The 16,543-nt window shown below is 29.8% G+C and overlaps 1 protein-coding gene and 1 non-coding gene across 2 annotated transcripts in view; both read right to left on the bottom strand.

The window, feature by feature from the left end:
* Positions 1–16,543, bottom strand: part of LOC108908085 (echinoderm microtubule-associated protein-like CG42247) — a 111,608-nt gene that overhangs the window by 72,751 nt on the left and 22,314 nt on the right. The window lies entirely within an intron of this gene.
* Positions 12,961–13,080, bottom strand: LOC111692160. Its single transcript, XR_002763155.1, has one exon. It is a non-coding gene; the product is annotated as a 5S ribosomal RNA (ribosomal RNA).

Raw genomic sequence — 16,543 nt, 5'->3', positions numbered from 1 at the left:
AGTTCCAAAAATAAAAACAGATTAATTTTCGAAAAGTCACCTTAGTGATGCATATTTTGTGTCTCATATTTGTCTGCTCTTTTCAGAGTGAGATTTTTAATTGTGATAAACTAGTTTAATTCAAATAACCCTTAAATGATCCTTTTAGCGCAAGCCTTTTCTTTGTTAATTTGTTTACACAAGTGGCAAAACAGCCAAGGAAATAGAGAAAAAAATCAATATAGTCTTAAAAATAACTATTTACGTTATAATTTTAGAAATAAATATGATTTAAATAATAATAACTATCTAGAAAAAAATGTTTATGGAAAAACTTGATTATGTGAACTATCAGTTTTCTTTCATATTACTTAAAATACATATATAATTACAGTAAAAATGGAAACAAAATATCAGAAACCATCAAAGTAAAATCGTGCAAAATACAGTTGTGCTAAAAATTGGATTTAAAAAAACTTAAAAAGAAAATACCCGAATGTCCTTAATTCGAAAAAACTCTTACCATTACTCAATCAAAATATCAATCAATTTAAATTCGTTACATCAAGTAATAGGTTCACCAGCATTCATTTGCAGCAGTTCACTTGACACTGAACTTTAAAAACTGCAAAATGCTAATTTCCTCCATATCCCCAACCTTTTTACGCCCAAATGAGTAATAAATCAAGACAAAGGGCAAGGACGAAAATGCTAATTTTGATTTTTAGGAATTAATATTTATATTATGTCATGAATTTTTAGTATAAGAAATTTAAAATTGAAATTCATTCAGGAGGGCTGCATATCGTGCAATAGGTACATGAAAAATTTGTAAAACAGGAACTGTGGATATCTCTCTTGACGTATGAACATCTTGATTATTCAAAATATTCAAAATATCAAAATTTACAGAAATCCATATTAATAAACTGCGGCTAAATTTATTTATTAGCGAAGAAAATTTATTCTATAGGTACTTTAATTTTTATGTGAAGCGTAAAAAACAGTTCAAACAACTAATATTTACGGATTTTGTTTTCAAAGACGCATCCAGATAATGGTATTTACATCTCAAAAAGTTGTATTTGTAAACACAATAAACATTGTATATATACTACTTTATATACTTGATTTAATTAACGAAAATAATATAATAAATTTTATTATTGTTTACCAAAGTAGTTGTTAAGAGAATTAAGCCAAATCCTTAGAAATCGTACTTGGATCACTGGCGGGAATATTTAATGGAATAATACAGAAAATAAAATCCGTCAAGTGTTCTAGAAATTGATTTTTTTTATTTCGTCGTTAACCTATCTTATATAAATGTTTTTACTAAATACGAACGGTCAAAAATATAACAACTATTATGACATCATGCAATACAAACTTTATAATATTGAAAAAAGAATCGGAATATTTAGTTAAGAATAATTTAGATATATATTTAGAAATTATGGCATTTTTAATACCTAATTAGTCATAGCGATTTACTTCTACATTAAACATTTTTAATTAACGTACAGTATCTGTAAAAAATTAAAATACAAAAAAAAAATTAATTCATAAAAAAATAGATTAAAAAATAATCCCACTATAAAACCTGTCTCATAAATCTGCATATTGAAAGACAAATATTATTTTTATATTTTTTTTTATGAAACTACACCTCAAAACGAATAAAATGAAAAAAGGATATATCTTTAGTTTTTGCTTGAAATAAAAATTGAAAAAAGTCTTGAAAGAAAATATCACCAAAAAATCAGGAAAATTAAAAATGGTCACAAAGTCACTGATTTGTATGATGTGCCCCATATGCTATTTTCTAAATATATTTATTTTATAATTACCTTCTAGAAATTATAGAAAACATAAAGTATCTATTAAGGGATAGTTTTAAAAAATGGTTGTATACTAATTTAATATTGTGATATCTCATAATGGAAATCAGATATATTAAATAGTAAAAACATTATATATTAATTTATAAATGTTTTCCAAGATTTGCAAAAAAATAGGATACTAAAGATAGTGTTTAAAAAAAATGTACTATTTTGAATTGCAGGAAATGTATTTTATAATAATCATTAATTAACTACATTGCCTTCATTTTTTATACACGTGATTTACCATTTATAGTTACTTGTGGCATTAACCTAATAACAAAAGTGTATTATTTATTAAATTTATATTTTTTGGATCATAATTAATTTATTAGATTTCCTTAACTTTTAAATAGTTTTAAACATATGTTTTAAAATTAGTATCTGTTACGGTTATCAATAATATTTTCTTCGATATTGGAAAAATAGAAGAACTACTTAATGAAAACCAGTTTTAAATTACTGAAATTTTGTTATTTTGATTAAGAAATTAGCAAGAAACACATTGATAATTTGAAAAGGTTAACTAATATCTCTTCACCTTTTTCCTTACTTTTTTGTTTCAATTCAATGCTCTAGTTCTTATAATTTATTTGTGTTTAATTTTATTCCTAGGGTCCTCAAAATTTTTCTGATTACTTTTTCTATATTTTGGCGAATGCGCCAATTCTAATAATATAGGTTTTAACAGAATTGCTTCGTCTAATTCGACGTCACACTTTAAAAAGAAGTGTTCATAAAACATGAGATACAATCATTTTGTTTTCAAAATACAGAATATTTTCCAAAAAAAAATTATTAAAGATAATAAAAATTAAAAGTGTACAAAATGCAGACAAATCAGTGTAGTTTCGAAGCTAACAATTTTAAACGGCAATGAAGTTATAAATAATATTGATACATTACTGAAAAATAGACTAGATACAATTCAGGTATTGTTACTGTTTATATTGACAGTGTCGATTTGATACTTAAAAACTTTATTGAAAATGAGAGTTTATAAGAATTTTCAATATAATTTCACATTAACAATTAATTTTATTACATTTAAAATAAGCAAACCTTATAAAAACAAGGAAAATTTAACAAAACGAAATTATTGGTAGACAAAGTAAAGCCAAAGGAAAAAATGTTCCACTGACCTATTTAATTAATTAAACGTGCGTGCGATTTTCAGTAACTCCAAGCTGTGGAGTTGTTATACATATATAAAGGAAGTTGTTGTACTGAAAATCCGTAAGGTAATGTCAAAATTCTAGTTAAAAATAACCTGGATTAGCGGGACATTTCAATGGTTATTCAACTGAAAGTTAAGGTATTAATAAACATTATTTTTCCGTGTCCGTGTTCTAAATGAGGATCCGCCATTAAAAGTTTAAAATCTTTCTCTAGAAAAATCCTTTTGTGTTTTTGAAAACACTCTTTTCTGAAAACAGCACCCTTAAGGTGGTTTTGTTCAATTTTAGAGTAGTTTTTATTTTGCACGAATGCTATAAATTTTTAATATAAAAGAGCGCTATTTTCGAGATATACTTAAATTTGTACTCCAACTTTTTCAAAATAGTTTAAATTTGACTTATGATTCCGATAGAACTCTGAGGTCTTTAAGAAATATGAGAGAATGCAATTTCCTTTTGAATGAGTATTTATGATACAATATTAATAGCAAAAAGGTATATGGTAAAATTATAATTAGGTTTTAATAAATTCTGGTAATAGCAGACGTGTGTACAGAATCAGAAATTCTAAAAAAAACCTCTGACAATTAGTGTTTTATATACTGAGAAAAATTGAAAATAGTACGAAGAAGCAAAAGTCAACTGATATAGAAAGTAAGATATCGCACAATTTTATTGAGAAGAATTAAAATTTTATGATCACATATCAATTTAATTTTCAAACAGCAAGTTCTATTGCTGAGAGCTATTGGTTAGGTCAAAATAAATAGTGTAATATTAAAAAGTATATATTTGGAAAAATAGTAATAACTTTTACTTAAGTTTAGATTTCTGATAATTTAAGAATTGTTATTATATTTCAGTCAGCGTAAAATATATAAATTTATACAGTAAATTTTAATTTCTATTATTTGTTCATTGTTAATAAACATATTAAATTATAAAAAAGTTAAAAATGTTAAGGAGGTCCGATACCGAAATAAAAATGGTAAGAAAGTTTTCAAAATCATTGAAATCTGTTAATAAATATGCCAACTGCCTCGTGTCAAAATATCAGATCGATTGCCAACATAGTTTTTTTGGAAAATGATGTTAAAAATTATGCTCTTATACACAGGCTCTTATGGGAGTTGGGAAAAAACTTTAATCAAACGTGAATATTGCTCTTAAAAATGGTTAGGATCGGGAAAATAAAATTGTAACTAAATAATTAAATATTACTAAACATTTGAAAACAATAAAAATATGCACTTACAATGTAATTATTGAGATAATGGAATGAATATATAACGTTTTGACAAATTCGAACAAACATCTGATCCAATGAAAGGAAATATGGCAACACTGTACGCTGTATTTAACGCTTCGACTGACGGGCTATATTTGATTAGCTCGATCATAGACTATAAAATTATTTCAGTCGAAAACATATGTAGTATTAATTAATATTAAATACATTTTTCGTGATCTAATGCAATATAATAGCAATTTGGAACAAAAATTGAAAGGATCTCTTTATACGAACAGTATAGATGTTCTGTCATAATTTGACGTCTCACTATCATACACTGAGCTTCTTGATAGTTATCATATGGATTTTCGGTTTACACATTTTACTTTTTTCTCATAAATCCACATTCTGTTTCATACGCAATTTATATTGCTTTTCAGTTGTATCTTTGATGTTCATTCATCTGTACGGAATACGCGCAAAGCACAGTTGACAATAATGACAGTTGACCCAACTTTTACCATCACGCTATGACAATGCTGCCAGATTTCATCCATAATTTTACAAGCTCTTAATGAATAAATAGACATTTTTATTCAAATAAAAAGTTAATTGCCGTGCATTAAACACGAAAAATATATGCAAGCTAATATGTGTTGTATAAATTGCATTCGTATATATTATATTTAGTTCGCTCAAATTAGTTTATGTAAGGTTGGTACTACAACGAAACTACCGTGTATAAGCATAGGCTTCCCTCCCGCACCGCCTGCCCCGCAAGAAATGTATCGAACTTCCTTAAGTACTTCTTAATATGATCTAGCAAATCTGGCACAGTAATATGCCTCTTATTTTTTTAAACAATATTATTTAAACTATTTATTTTGGCATAACTAATGACTCTTGGCAAAAAATACAAACATTTTTATTCAAAAATATTGGTAGTTAATTTGTTTTCTTCAACTGTCTCAAAATGGTATAGCTATGGCCATAAAATTTGATTCTAAGCCACTTTTATCAATCCATGCAATAATATGTATTCTATAGATATAACGCGACAATTTTCAACCAGAGACATTTATTATTTTAAAACAAGTTAATAAATTAAAATCAATTCCTGACCATTTTTTTATTCTTAGTTTTCTTTTTAAAGCGGACATTGCTCTAAACTAGACCCAACAGTAGATAAATTAAGCACCGTTTTGTAAAGATGAAGAAAGTGGGAAAACTGTACTTAAACTAATTGTATTGACGCTTTTATCTAACCCAGAATGTCATCTAAAATTATGGTTATTTACATAACAGTAAATCAAAACAACCACAAAATGTTACTGTATATCGCTTTCTTATTTCAACGTCCTACTTACGTATTTTATTTCTATTTAAATTAGTTTCATGTTAATGTTATGGAACATGTACATGCGTGAAATTGCTACTATTCGGAATATTACTATAAAAAATTTGAAAGTTAAATTAATCTGACACACATACATTGACCCTTCGGTTTGCCACCTCCTACAAATTCTGGAAACATTGTAAATTCTCTAGAAGCCCAAATTTCCATAAAAAATTAAGCTATATGTAAGCATCTCATTAAAAAGCAGGTCAAAAGCACTTGAATGGGTTTATTTAAATATTTATTGCTTGAATCACGTTATCCGGAATTTAGTAATTAATAATTTATATAGCTCAATTTAAACTATGGGATAAAATATGAGTTTAAAATGAGCAAATATTTATTACATTGGAAATAATATTAAAATTCGCCTATATCCTTTGTTTAAATAACACAGGAATATTAGAAATAATCCTTATTCTGTAAGAAAGAAGATCTGATACTCGTATTGAATAGCGATCATGACCATCGTCAACTGCAACCAAGCCAGGGATATGTAGACTTCTTAGAGGCTTCATACACTTCATTCATCCTCGACGATTTTGTTTTTCGGGTAAAATTGTACCGAGCAGAACTATTTAAATTGACCTCAACAAAACCCATCGTCGAGGATCAACGAAATGACCTAAGAGATTCTAACTGTTCTAGTAGTCGAAAATTACAAAAGCGTTATTAGAGATCATGCAAAGACGTCTGAACTTGGTACCAAAGGGAAAGCTGTCAATCAATTCGCACACCACGAGAAACCAAGATGGAAAGGGGGTGCTCACAATAGGTTGAAAAGCTGCTAAGCTTTCTGGGGAATTGAAGTGTTTGTGGTTGATTTGAACACTTGATGTAAAGTTCATCTGGAAAATAATAGACAAGGTATGAGGAGCACTATGTGCCCAATAGGAGAAACCTGAGGACTAAAATCGAAGATATTACTAAAAAATAAACGGAAAGAGCAAACAGGAAAGTAGGGATTTTTATGGCATGATGATATAAGCTAGAAACTCTAGAAGGAAATGAATAGCCATCCTGATAATAATCTGAGATGAAGATTATATGGTAATAAAACACTCACTAAAATATCATTCGTTTATAGACCGTCTAAGGGTCACAAAACCTACTTTCAAATTAGATAAAAATTAGAAAATGAATTGCCATACTGAAAGTCACACCAGATGAAGATAATATGGTAATAAATCATGATGGTTTTACTCAAAATTCTAACATCAGTGATATTTTTTTACATCAAATGAAGTTCTTTTTTTCTTAAAAACTGTTATTAAAATAGTTTTGTGATTCCCTTCAAAAGATATAAAACGTATAAAGGCATTTCTTCGATCAGTTCTGTTCCGATTTTCTCAACGTCGCATCGGTAAAACACAAAATACTTTCAATATTTATATTCATTATTGACAAATCATTAGTCGAATATTTGCAAGCTTCTCCAAAAGTAGCAATATCATTTAAGCAAATGACACATTCTTTGTCATCAATTCACAATAAGTCTGTAGATAGACATCCAAATAGCTAAATTATTCGTTAGTCATCATGCTAACAAGATCTAATGAGTTCGATCTGTATGGTGCTCTCCTCTTAAATGATTTTAACTCCACTCCAAAGTATTTCTCCACGGCAACGCAAACAAAATCAGTCAGACTTGATCTGTTGGTGTTTAATTTCTTTACTCATATCGTTTTAGATATTGAAAACCTTTTTTTATTAAATTTGTTGAGAAAAAGAAAACCTTTACGAAATATAAATTAATAATATTTATGAAATTGAGAACAATAATTTCGATATAAATCAGCTTATCAAGATAGAATTTTAAGTCAAAACTTGTATCTTCATAAGAATCCCTGTTGACGATTTTCTATTTGTTCTTTCTGTTTTCCTGTATAGCTGTCAACCAACAGTTCTGCGTTACTCTGTACACCAGGAAAATGAAACGGCTTCTTTATGATTCAGTGACCTGGTGACCCAAACAATCAAACAAATCACTGACTTCAATAGCTTGGAAGTTTTTGTTAAATCTGCCACGACTTTATGTTATGATAAAAAAGAGAAGATTAAGTAATAAAGCAGGGTTCAAGCAATAGATAACAAGCATATTGTCTATTCGTAAGTAATTAGTTTATTCGTACAACTTTTGTGTTAGGTATTTTTAAATGAAATTTGAATAAATTTCAGCATTTTCGAACACGAAATTTAATCCGTCAAAACTGCCATCAGCGCTTTCGCACTGCGGCGCGCGGCAGCTTCGATATCAAAGGTACAGTTGACTGCTGCGCCGCCGGGGACGACTTTAAATTTGTTTAAATTTTCATGTGATATTTTTTTCAATTTAAAACGTAATGTTTTAGATAATTAGTTGTTTAATGAAAGTTGCTCATTTTCGTGCCTCTACCACCCTTTTTATGGAACGCACTTATTTCAGAAACACCCTGTATAAGTTTAATTAAATTTTCCAAAGACGTCATGCTTCAACTGACGAAGATCTAGCAGAAGAAAATCTCTTCTTGGTAACACATACTTAAAGCTTCTGCGAGCTTTATTATTTGAATACTCACCTTTAGAATTTTAAGGAGAAGTAGGGGATACACGATGCGTTTTGTATATGCTCAGCATGATCATTTCACATTTTCGAATGAGATGAACAATGTTCAAGGGCTCGATAAACGGCGATTGCGAAACTATTGGTCGAAACAGATCAAACGGCAAAACTCCCATTGGACAATCATTGACAAATACCGAATCGGACTTCGACGAATAGATATCAGTTCTTTCTTGCTCTGGAAGTATTGGATGCGACAAGTTGCAGAAACTATTATGGAGCGTCCCAGGGAACGGAAATGAACATCAGGGCGGGTCTAGCGGTTCTACTAGCGGTTCCGCTCCCACAGAGCCGTGCCCGCGAACAACAACTCTGTAACCGGCGGTAGGTAGGTACACAGACCACGGCCTAACAACCCGAAAAAACATCGTACTTTAAATATCTACTAAATTACATCAATGTACGGCAGTCTATACAAGAATCTCACGTATGTAATTGTGATTTTACTGAAGATGTTTTTGTAAATACGAACATTTCTCTTAGATGATAATAATCATTCATTTTATTTTCATAATTATTCAGATAAAAATCATGTTATATAAATCCAAGGCTTTTCAAAAATGTTTATAAGTTTTGTTAAACAGTTTCTCAAAATAAAATAATTTTGTCCAGACAGTGCAGTCAATAATTCTTATTTAAAAATACAAAAACAAAAAATCTATTCAAGTAGGTAATAAAACATAGCTACCTGTCACAATGAAATAATTAAATAATATTACGAGCCTTCAAGCTCTTTTGACTTCAATTTTTATCATGAAGACATTTTGAGGAATAAGTAAAAGTTTTAAAATTTCAACGTAATTTCTTAATTATGAAGTAGTTAAAATTATTTTTTCTTATTTTGAAAATTGTGAAAAATCGTTACCGCCTTTATCAATTATGAAATATTTTTTCAAACATCCTGTATATAGCAGTCGTTTACAAACATATAGACGATATTGAAAAGTCGGTCGACAGAAATCTTTTCGACAAGCAGAAATTTTTTTAATACCTAGGTAGTTACCATATACCTAATAATACAAAGAAACGGAATGTGCTTTCATAATTTGCACAAAAAAATACTATAACTATAAAAGGAGTTTTTGTAGACAAAGAATATATTTTTAAATATATTTTCCTTAATTTTATAATCAGCAAAACTAATTTGAAGTTTTTCTACCGATGATTCTGAAAGATAAATAATACAAAGAGATCTAAAAATTTGTACGACCTAAGGAGAATATTGAACCAATTTAAGACAATCAATAAGATGAGTAACAAGATAATAAAAAAATATATGGGGAACTATAATGAAGGTATTTTATTAATTGAGAATTTAAATATTCGTTTAGTAATTTTAATAGCGAAAAGCATAAACAAATATTTTATTAGAGGGATGAAATTGAAGATAGGGGTAAAAATGCACTTTTGCAATTTTTTAAATATAGCACGAAAACGAAGCAAACTTTCGATATGGTTTCAAAAATAAGATTTTCTTAAATTTTTTACTTTTTTGGCTATAATTTGTTTTTTAGTAGAAGTAGGCAAAGAAAATTGCTGAAAAATAAAAAAATCCTATTTTTTGCTTTTTTTAATAGTTTATTAACGATTTTTTGCATAAAATTTTTCCCTTAAATTTTGTAAATAAGCCCTTTCGATGGGAAATTCAATTCTCTACAAAATTTTCCCTGTGAACTATAGCGAAATTTTGCTTCATTTTCGAGCTACAATTAAAAAACTGAAAGGGGAGCATTTTCACCCCTATCTGCAATTTCCACCCTCTAACTTAATAGCACTCCGCGGTTTTTTAATCTAAAATGACCATTTGAACGATTCATGTAATAAACGTCTCATAGTTCCTTTTAAAATCCTATAATCCTATAATACCGTATCCTGATTTCTTCAACGGAAACGGACTAATAATCTCTGAATTTTTTTATGATTTCATCGGATCCACAACAGCGATTCGAGAAGTGGCACACAAAAAGAACCCATTCGGCAATTTATCAAACCCATTATGGATCCTTACAAAAAAACACCCGGAAAATTATTCAGCATATGTATATATCCCATACGTTTCGATTATCCGCTTAAGCCTTGTTATGTTTCAATTCCACACGTCACGTTCCTATCATTATCCGATGCAAAAAAACACCCCGTTCTCGCTACCCGTAGACGTGATTTTCGCTCCAGATGGAAAACGATTCGGTTAGTAGAGCGGTATGTACCTTGTTAACAAAAATTCTATTAATATGGCATTATGGGGCGGTTTAGAGGCGGCCGATTCTTTTCCGCGGATATTGGGTATGATCGCTTATGGAATAAAAAATTAATTGGTGTGCTTAGCGTAGGAATTAAAAATATCTCTTGTTGTACATCTTGTTCGACGATAAGTAATTCGAATTAAACGAAAACAAAATCGTTCCGTGCTTAAATTTTGTTTTTCGTGCTTCTTCAGTGGGTAGTGCAGAATTTTAACAAGCTAATAGGGTTGTTGATTATAAAAACAAACCATATACAAATTGTTGTTGATACAAAGATTTTATATAAAAGAACCGGCCTGTACAGTAAAATTTTAAATATATGACAAATTAGTGGTAGAAATCATTTATGAATTTTTACGTTACTTAAAAACTAGTCTGACGTCATAAGGCGCAATTGAACAAGAAGGTAGTAGCGATTCTATTGCATAATTTTGAAGAAGAAGAAAATATGTCCGTCAAACCCTGTTGCCCTGTTTCCTGTTTTTTAAGCAAAAGTGACACTAGTGACAGCAGTTTATCAATTAAAAGTATTTGTGATAGTTATTATTAATTTCCCGATTATAATGGATTCAACAAAATTTAAAGCTTAGAAGTTTTCACATCATTCCAAGAAAAAATCTTCACTGTAAGTCCGCGTTTGACAGTTTTAGACCCAAATGTAATATGCTCAAAACTTGTTTGGTACTGTTTACAACTGCTAAATCAACTAGTAGGTATTAACATGATTAGGTTGAGCTGGGTACCCGAAAATAAAGGAATTAAAAGCAAAATGATCATTGAGCATACTGAGGCTCAAGACTAGGATCAATAATTGCTCTGGTATTTAAGATTTAATAATCCAATAAATTCAACCTACTTCGTATAACTCTAACATCTTGAACGTAAATCTGTGTTATATATTATAACTTCAGGATATCTCAAGGGTAAAATCTCTATCGACTCGATTATTTTTATTAATAGTTACATGTGGCTTTGAAATTTAACTTAATGTATACTTTTATGAAGTAATGTGTGATACAGTATGCTTCTATGATTTGGAAAATACACTCAGTTGTTCTTTTTTTTTCAAATACCTTGGAATTCCTAAATGATATAAGTTGCAAATTGATGAAATATTGTGTCATTTAGAAGAACTTTTACTTCATTAGTTACGTTAAAATCTGTTTATTCGAATAATGCAATAAATACATAAGTCCAGGAAATGGTGGACAATCTCTCGTACCTCACAGGACTCGGAAAAATAATGTCAAGTCCATGTATTTCTTTTTATTCGGGCTCACTCTGCAGAGTTATTAGCTCTTGAAATGAATTCTTCCTCATAACATATTTGTTTTCTTTAAACTTTGATGATAATTTTAGTATAAAAGTTATGTTTTTTGAAGCTGTTTACTAATACATTTAACTGACAGTCAGCTACTTTGGAGTCTCGAGGCAGAATATTCTAAGCAGCCTTGGTCCCCAAAAAAGGTATAGGCCTTCTTTTATAGCCATTTTTATTATTTCCGCACTTTTTGAGAAAAAACTTGACCGTTTCAAATTTGGATAAAAAAAATTCGCGCGGATCGAGGGCGGCGTTCACGCATGTGCACGGACTCGATGCTCCTCCTGCGTGCAGGCCTTTCATTAAAGTTGAAAATAAAAGTTTAACCCTTTTTTAATTGTCTCTCAAATCCAGGTTCGATACGTCCAATTAACAATTAACGTTATAAGAAAAAGCTATCTTGGGAACAAAGAGGCGTAGGTAATTTCTTTTTTTTTTTAATTTCCGTAAAAATAAGCTCTATGTAATACAAAAAGAGCGAATTCCCGAGCGGCTTTTGCCTGACCCTGGGACAACTTGTTTATAACTCTGTTTTGCACTCCTACTTTGTTAGTTGTAAAGGGCTAATTAATTACAACTTTTTGACATTTTTCTTTTTCGATACGTTTCTTTGGATCAATTAGAACCTATATCTAAGATATTAACGTTTAGTAATTAACAATAATTAGTTGCAAAAAAGAACCAATGAAATTTATTAACAAATACCTGGGGCAACAATTTCACGGTTAATCGAATCGGCCTTTGACACACATGTTGGTCTTTGGATCCATTGCTTTTTGCAATGATAATGCGCAATTTTCGCAAACTGATTTTTCCGCGTTTGTCCTTTATTTTACAGTTAAAAAATAGGTGAAAAATGACTAGGACTTTAGGTACCTTAAATTGTAGGTAATTTAATTTCCTACAACAAAAAATAACTAATTTTCCGATAGGTCGTTTAGATTTTCATGGACAGTAAAAAAAAATTAAAAACGCGTAAATTTGCCACTTATTTGCAACTTAGCATTACTTCTTTCGGTAGTTACTTTTTTGATATCATTCTACGTACCCTTCCCCGTCATAAAATGCAAATCTACTAATAAAAAAAAAAATTATTCGTCATTAATCAATTAATTAAAATAAAAAGTGGACAACGACACGCGGTGTTCCCAAGCGGTCACCCATCCAAGTACTAACCGCGCCCGACGATGCTTGACTTCAGTGATCGGACGAGAACTGGTATTTTACATCGTGGTATGGCCGTTGCCTGCTTACAGTTATTCAATTTAGGTACATATGCGTATAATTTGTAATAGTAATTCAATTCAAATTTGAAGAAACAATATTACTATACTAATACAGAAACAATTGCTTTATTTGCAGATTTTTCTTTTGATAATTAATTAATATAGCAAAACACATATTCTAAAATAATAGCTTATTCTCTCTATTCAAGGATATTGATTGCGATTTTGAAATAAAGCGTAATCGGATGGAAAGTATTTCTAAACTATTGAACGTTAGGCTCTTCTTCTCTTTTACATGACTATAATTCTACAAAAGATTCAATAGATAGGTATACTCTTCTACATATTTCTTCATTTGATGGAGATTTACTTATACAGGGTGTCCGCAAATTATTTCGACCATTATTACATATCATTTCTTAAAACTTTAGTCAAATCGATATACTGGGTGATAGTTTTCTCCGGTTACCTATCTCTTTTAGCGGTCAAAACTTTTACAGTGGTCGTATTCTTTTTAAAACGGACGGTAACATTGAAAAGGTCGTTTTATTTAAAAAAATATTGTCTCTTGAGAAAATCGCCTACAGAAAGCCATTCTTGAGAAAAATGGCATTATTTGCATATATGTACCAAATTTTAACGCGATCGGTAAAATTGTTATGAAGTTATTAATTAAATTAGTTTTATTTTTGACAACTTTGAAGACCTGTAACTCAAAAACCAAAAGGTTTTTATTTAACTTTTTTTGTAGATCATATTTATTTATCGTCGTGAATATGCAGTATCGCAGTCAAATGTTGTCGGTGAAATTTGCGGACACCCTGTATAGATTGTTTCGAATCTAAACTTTTGTCTCTTGAATTTTTTCCTAGAATTACTACTTCATGAATAGAAGGCCAAATCAAGAAAATATTAAAAAATCATCAGCAAACATATTAAAAGTACGTAATTATGGAAATCTAACCGTTTCACTATCTTTCATTGAAATAATCGCAAAACTTTAAATTATCCTAAGTTATCACACTACTAAATATGCCTCTAAGATTGTCATGGTTTTTGTACTTTTACCTGAGAATTACAAAAAGAGAAAAACTCATGAGGCACAAGAACTGAAAATGATCTCTCCAAATTTGCAAAGTCAAAATATTTTAACAGGGACCCCTCCAGATTTACATCACTGATTAGTTTTTGTTTAATTGTTATATGTAAGTGCCTACTATGAGAAGCATCCATTGTACGTTTTAAGTCTTCAATGATTGTATGTAGTTGATCAAAAATTGTGTTTCATGTTCAATTTTTAAAGAATCGAAAAACCCTTAGCAAAAGTGTTACTCTTGTTTGTTTTAATTGTGTGACGAAGAATCTGTGAGATATTTAACTAATTTAAATTGGTTCCTTCTAAAAGTCTTACCAAACGAAGTCTAACAATATTCTTTAATACCAAACATTATAATTAACAATTATCTAAAATAATTAAAAATTATGTATCTAAATATTACTGGAGAAAAAAACATTTACTTGACATATTGAAATCTTTAATATTTCAAAGCAAAATCTTGGATTATTGTTGTTCTACTTTAAAGCGTTTAGAAAAAATTAAACTTAAAACTACAATGTCAAAAGTGTTGACAATATGTCTAGATTAATATGAATTGTTTTTTGATCAGATTTTTAGGAACATTTTTATGATTACATTAAATAAAGCAAAAGTACAACAGTAAAATTTATATTTTTAAAAATAAATTTAGTAAAAAGGACAAATATTGATTAAATAATTCACGTTAATCTAGATGTATTGCCAATACAGATTACATTAAAGATTACATTATTCTATGATTTCCATGTATGACACATATATAGGGAGGTACATGTTATACATTTATGAAACACTTCAGGTATTAAAGTCCAGTTTTATATCAATATGGTTTACTTCAGTTGAACTATATCCTACAGAAATGACATGCTGTAAAGCAGTAATTGCACTATTACATATAATTACACATTCCCGTATTATTATTCCTCATAAATCTGAAAATCTGCAACGAGAACATTCCTCCAATTTTCCAGCATTGATTTTGCTGTGCGGTGTTATTAAGAGTATGTATATATTCAGCAGGATATTCTTATTAATATGTACATTAGTTAAGAAAAGTCTGTTGATGGGGCGGAGATTGCAGTAAACAGTTTTGACACAAGGTCTATGAATGACCGCGCAAATCAGTCAAGGTGTTTTCTGAATCGAAACAAGGACATTTCGGCATGACATGTAGTAATTTACGGCTAATTTTCAATGCAAAAATGTAGGCGTAAATGGCATATCGGAACGCTTATTATAGGTTGGGGGAAATGGGGAAAATTTCCGGCTATTCAATTTAAAGAAAAAAAATTTTTACTCAGTCTGTACCTACACAGTGTGAGTCATAATTAGGAGTTAAAAATTTAACAGAAACTTCTTCTCGCCAAAACAAAATAATTGGTCAAAAACGCCTAGTTAGAAAGACTTACAGGGTGTTCAAGTTCATAAAAAAATAGTATTGTGCAAAACCGTACTTATCTTATCAACTTCGACGTCAGCTGTTACATGAGTGTTGTATAATAATGAAAAAGTAATATTAACGGTCGGTAGAAGGAAGTGCAAAAAAGCAAACGCCTAGGTGGAGCAATTCTGGAAGGAAGCCTAGTAAGTTAAACATAGGGAGTTGAAGTGAGAACAGGGTGCAGATAGGTAGCAAGACGATCGGCGGACAGTGTAGTGTGAAAAATATAGTAGTGGAAAATTAAGTGTTTAACCGGTATTAATTAGCAGGTAATATTCTCTAAGTACTTTGTTGTTAATTGCTCTATGTAATCTTATGATTGTGATGATTATAGACGTTTCATGATAAAAATTCTGTATATGTTTAGCCTTCATTGTTTTATGCTCAGGGGCGTATATTTTTCTAAGGTAAAATTGTTACAATTATTATTAACGATTGCTCATTATTTATTACATGTTTAAAAATGTATATATTGTCGTGGCTGCCCAGATATTGCAATAACAACTTCTTTGTTTCACATTTAACTTGTTTTATCAGGATTACGTTGTTCTTTGATTTCTTGTACGCACTTTGTCATACGCATGTAAGAGCTTTGTTGAATTTACTAACATTTTCGCCCATGATATTAAATAAAAAAGAAAATGCTCTAAAAATGCTAAAGAATTGCTCTGGATTGCCTCCCGTATGGGACTCCAGTACCTTACCTACTTATTATTATTATTATTGTTGTTGTTCTTCCGAAATCTCAACTATAGCTGGATTGCCTCCCGTATGGGACTCCAGTACCTTACCTATTATTATTATTGTTATTGTTGTTGTTCTTATTATTGTTGTTGTTATTATTACCTTCCGGCTTTGCCGGCTAACTAACACCAAACCTCTTCAGTTTTACTTGGAAGTGTGTATGTCTGATTCGAGTGAGGTGACATTTAGTGACACATTAAATA

The sequence above is a fragment of the Anoplophora glabripennis genome, unplaced genomic scaffold (genome assembly GCF_000390285.2).
Source record: "Anoplophora glabripennis isolate ALB-LARVAE unplaced genomic scaffold, Agla_2.0 scaffold229, whole genome shotgun sequence".
NCBI classification, from domain to species: Eukaryota; Metazoa; Arthropoda; class Insecta; order Coleoptera; family Cerambycidae; genus Anoplophora; species Anoplophora glabripennis.
This window is presented reverse-complemented; position numbering and strand designations above follow the sequence as displayed.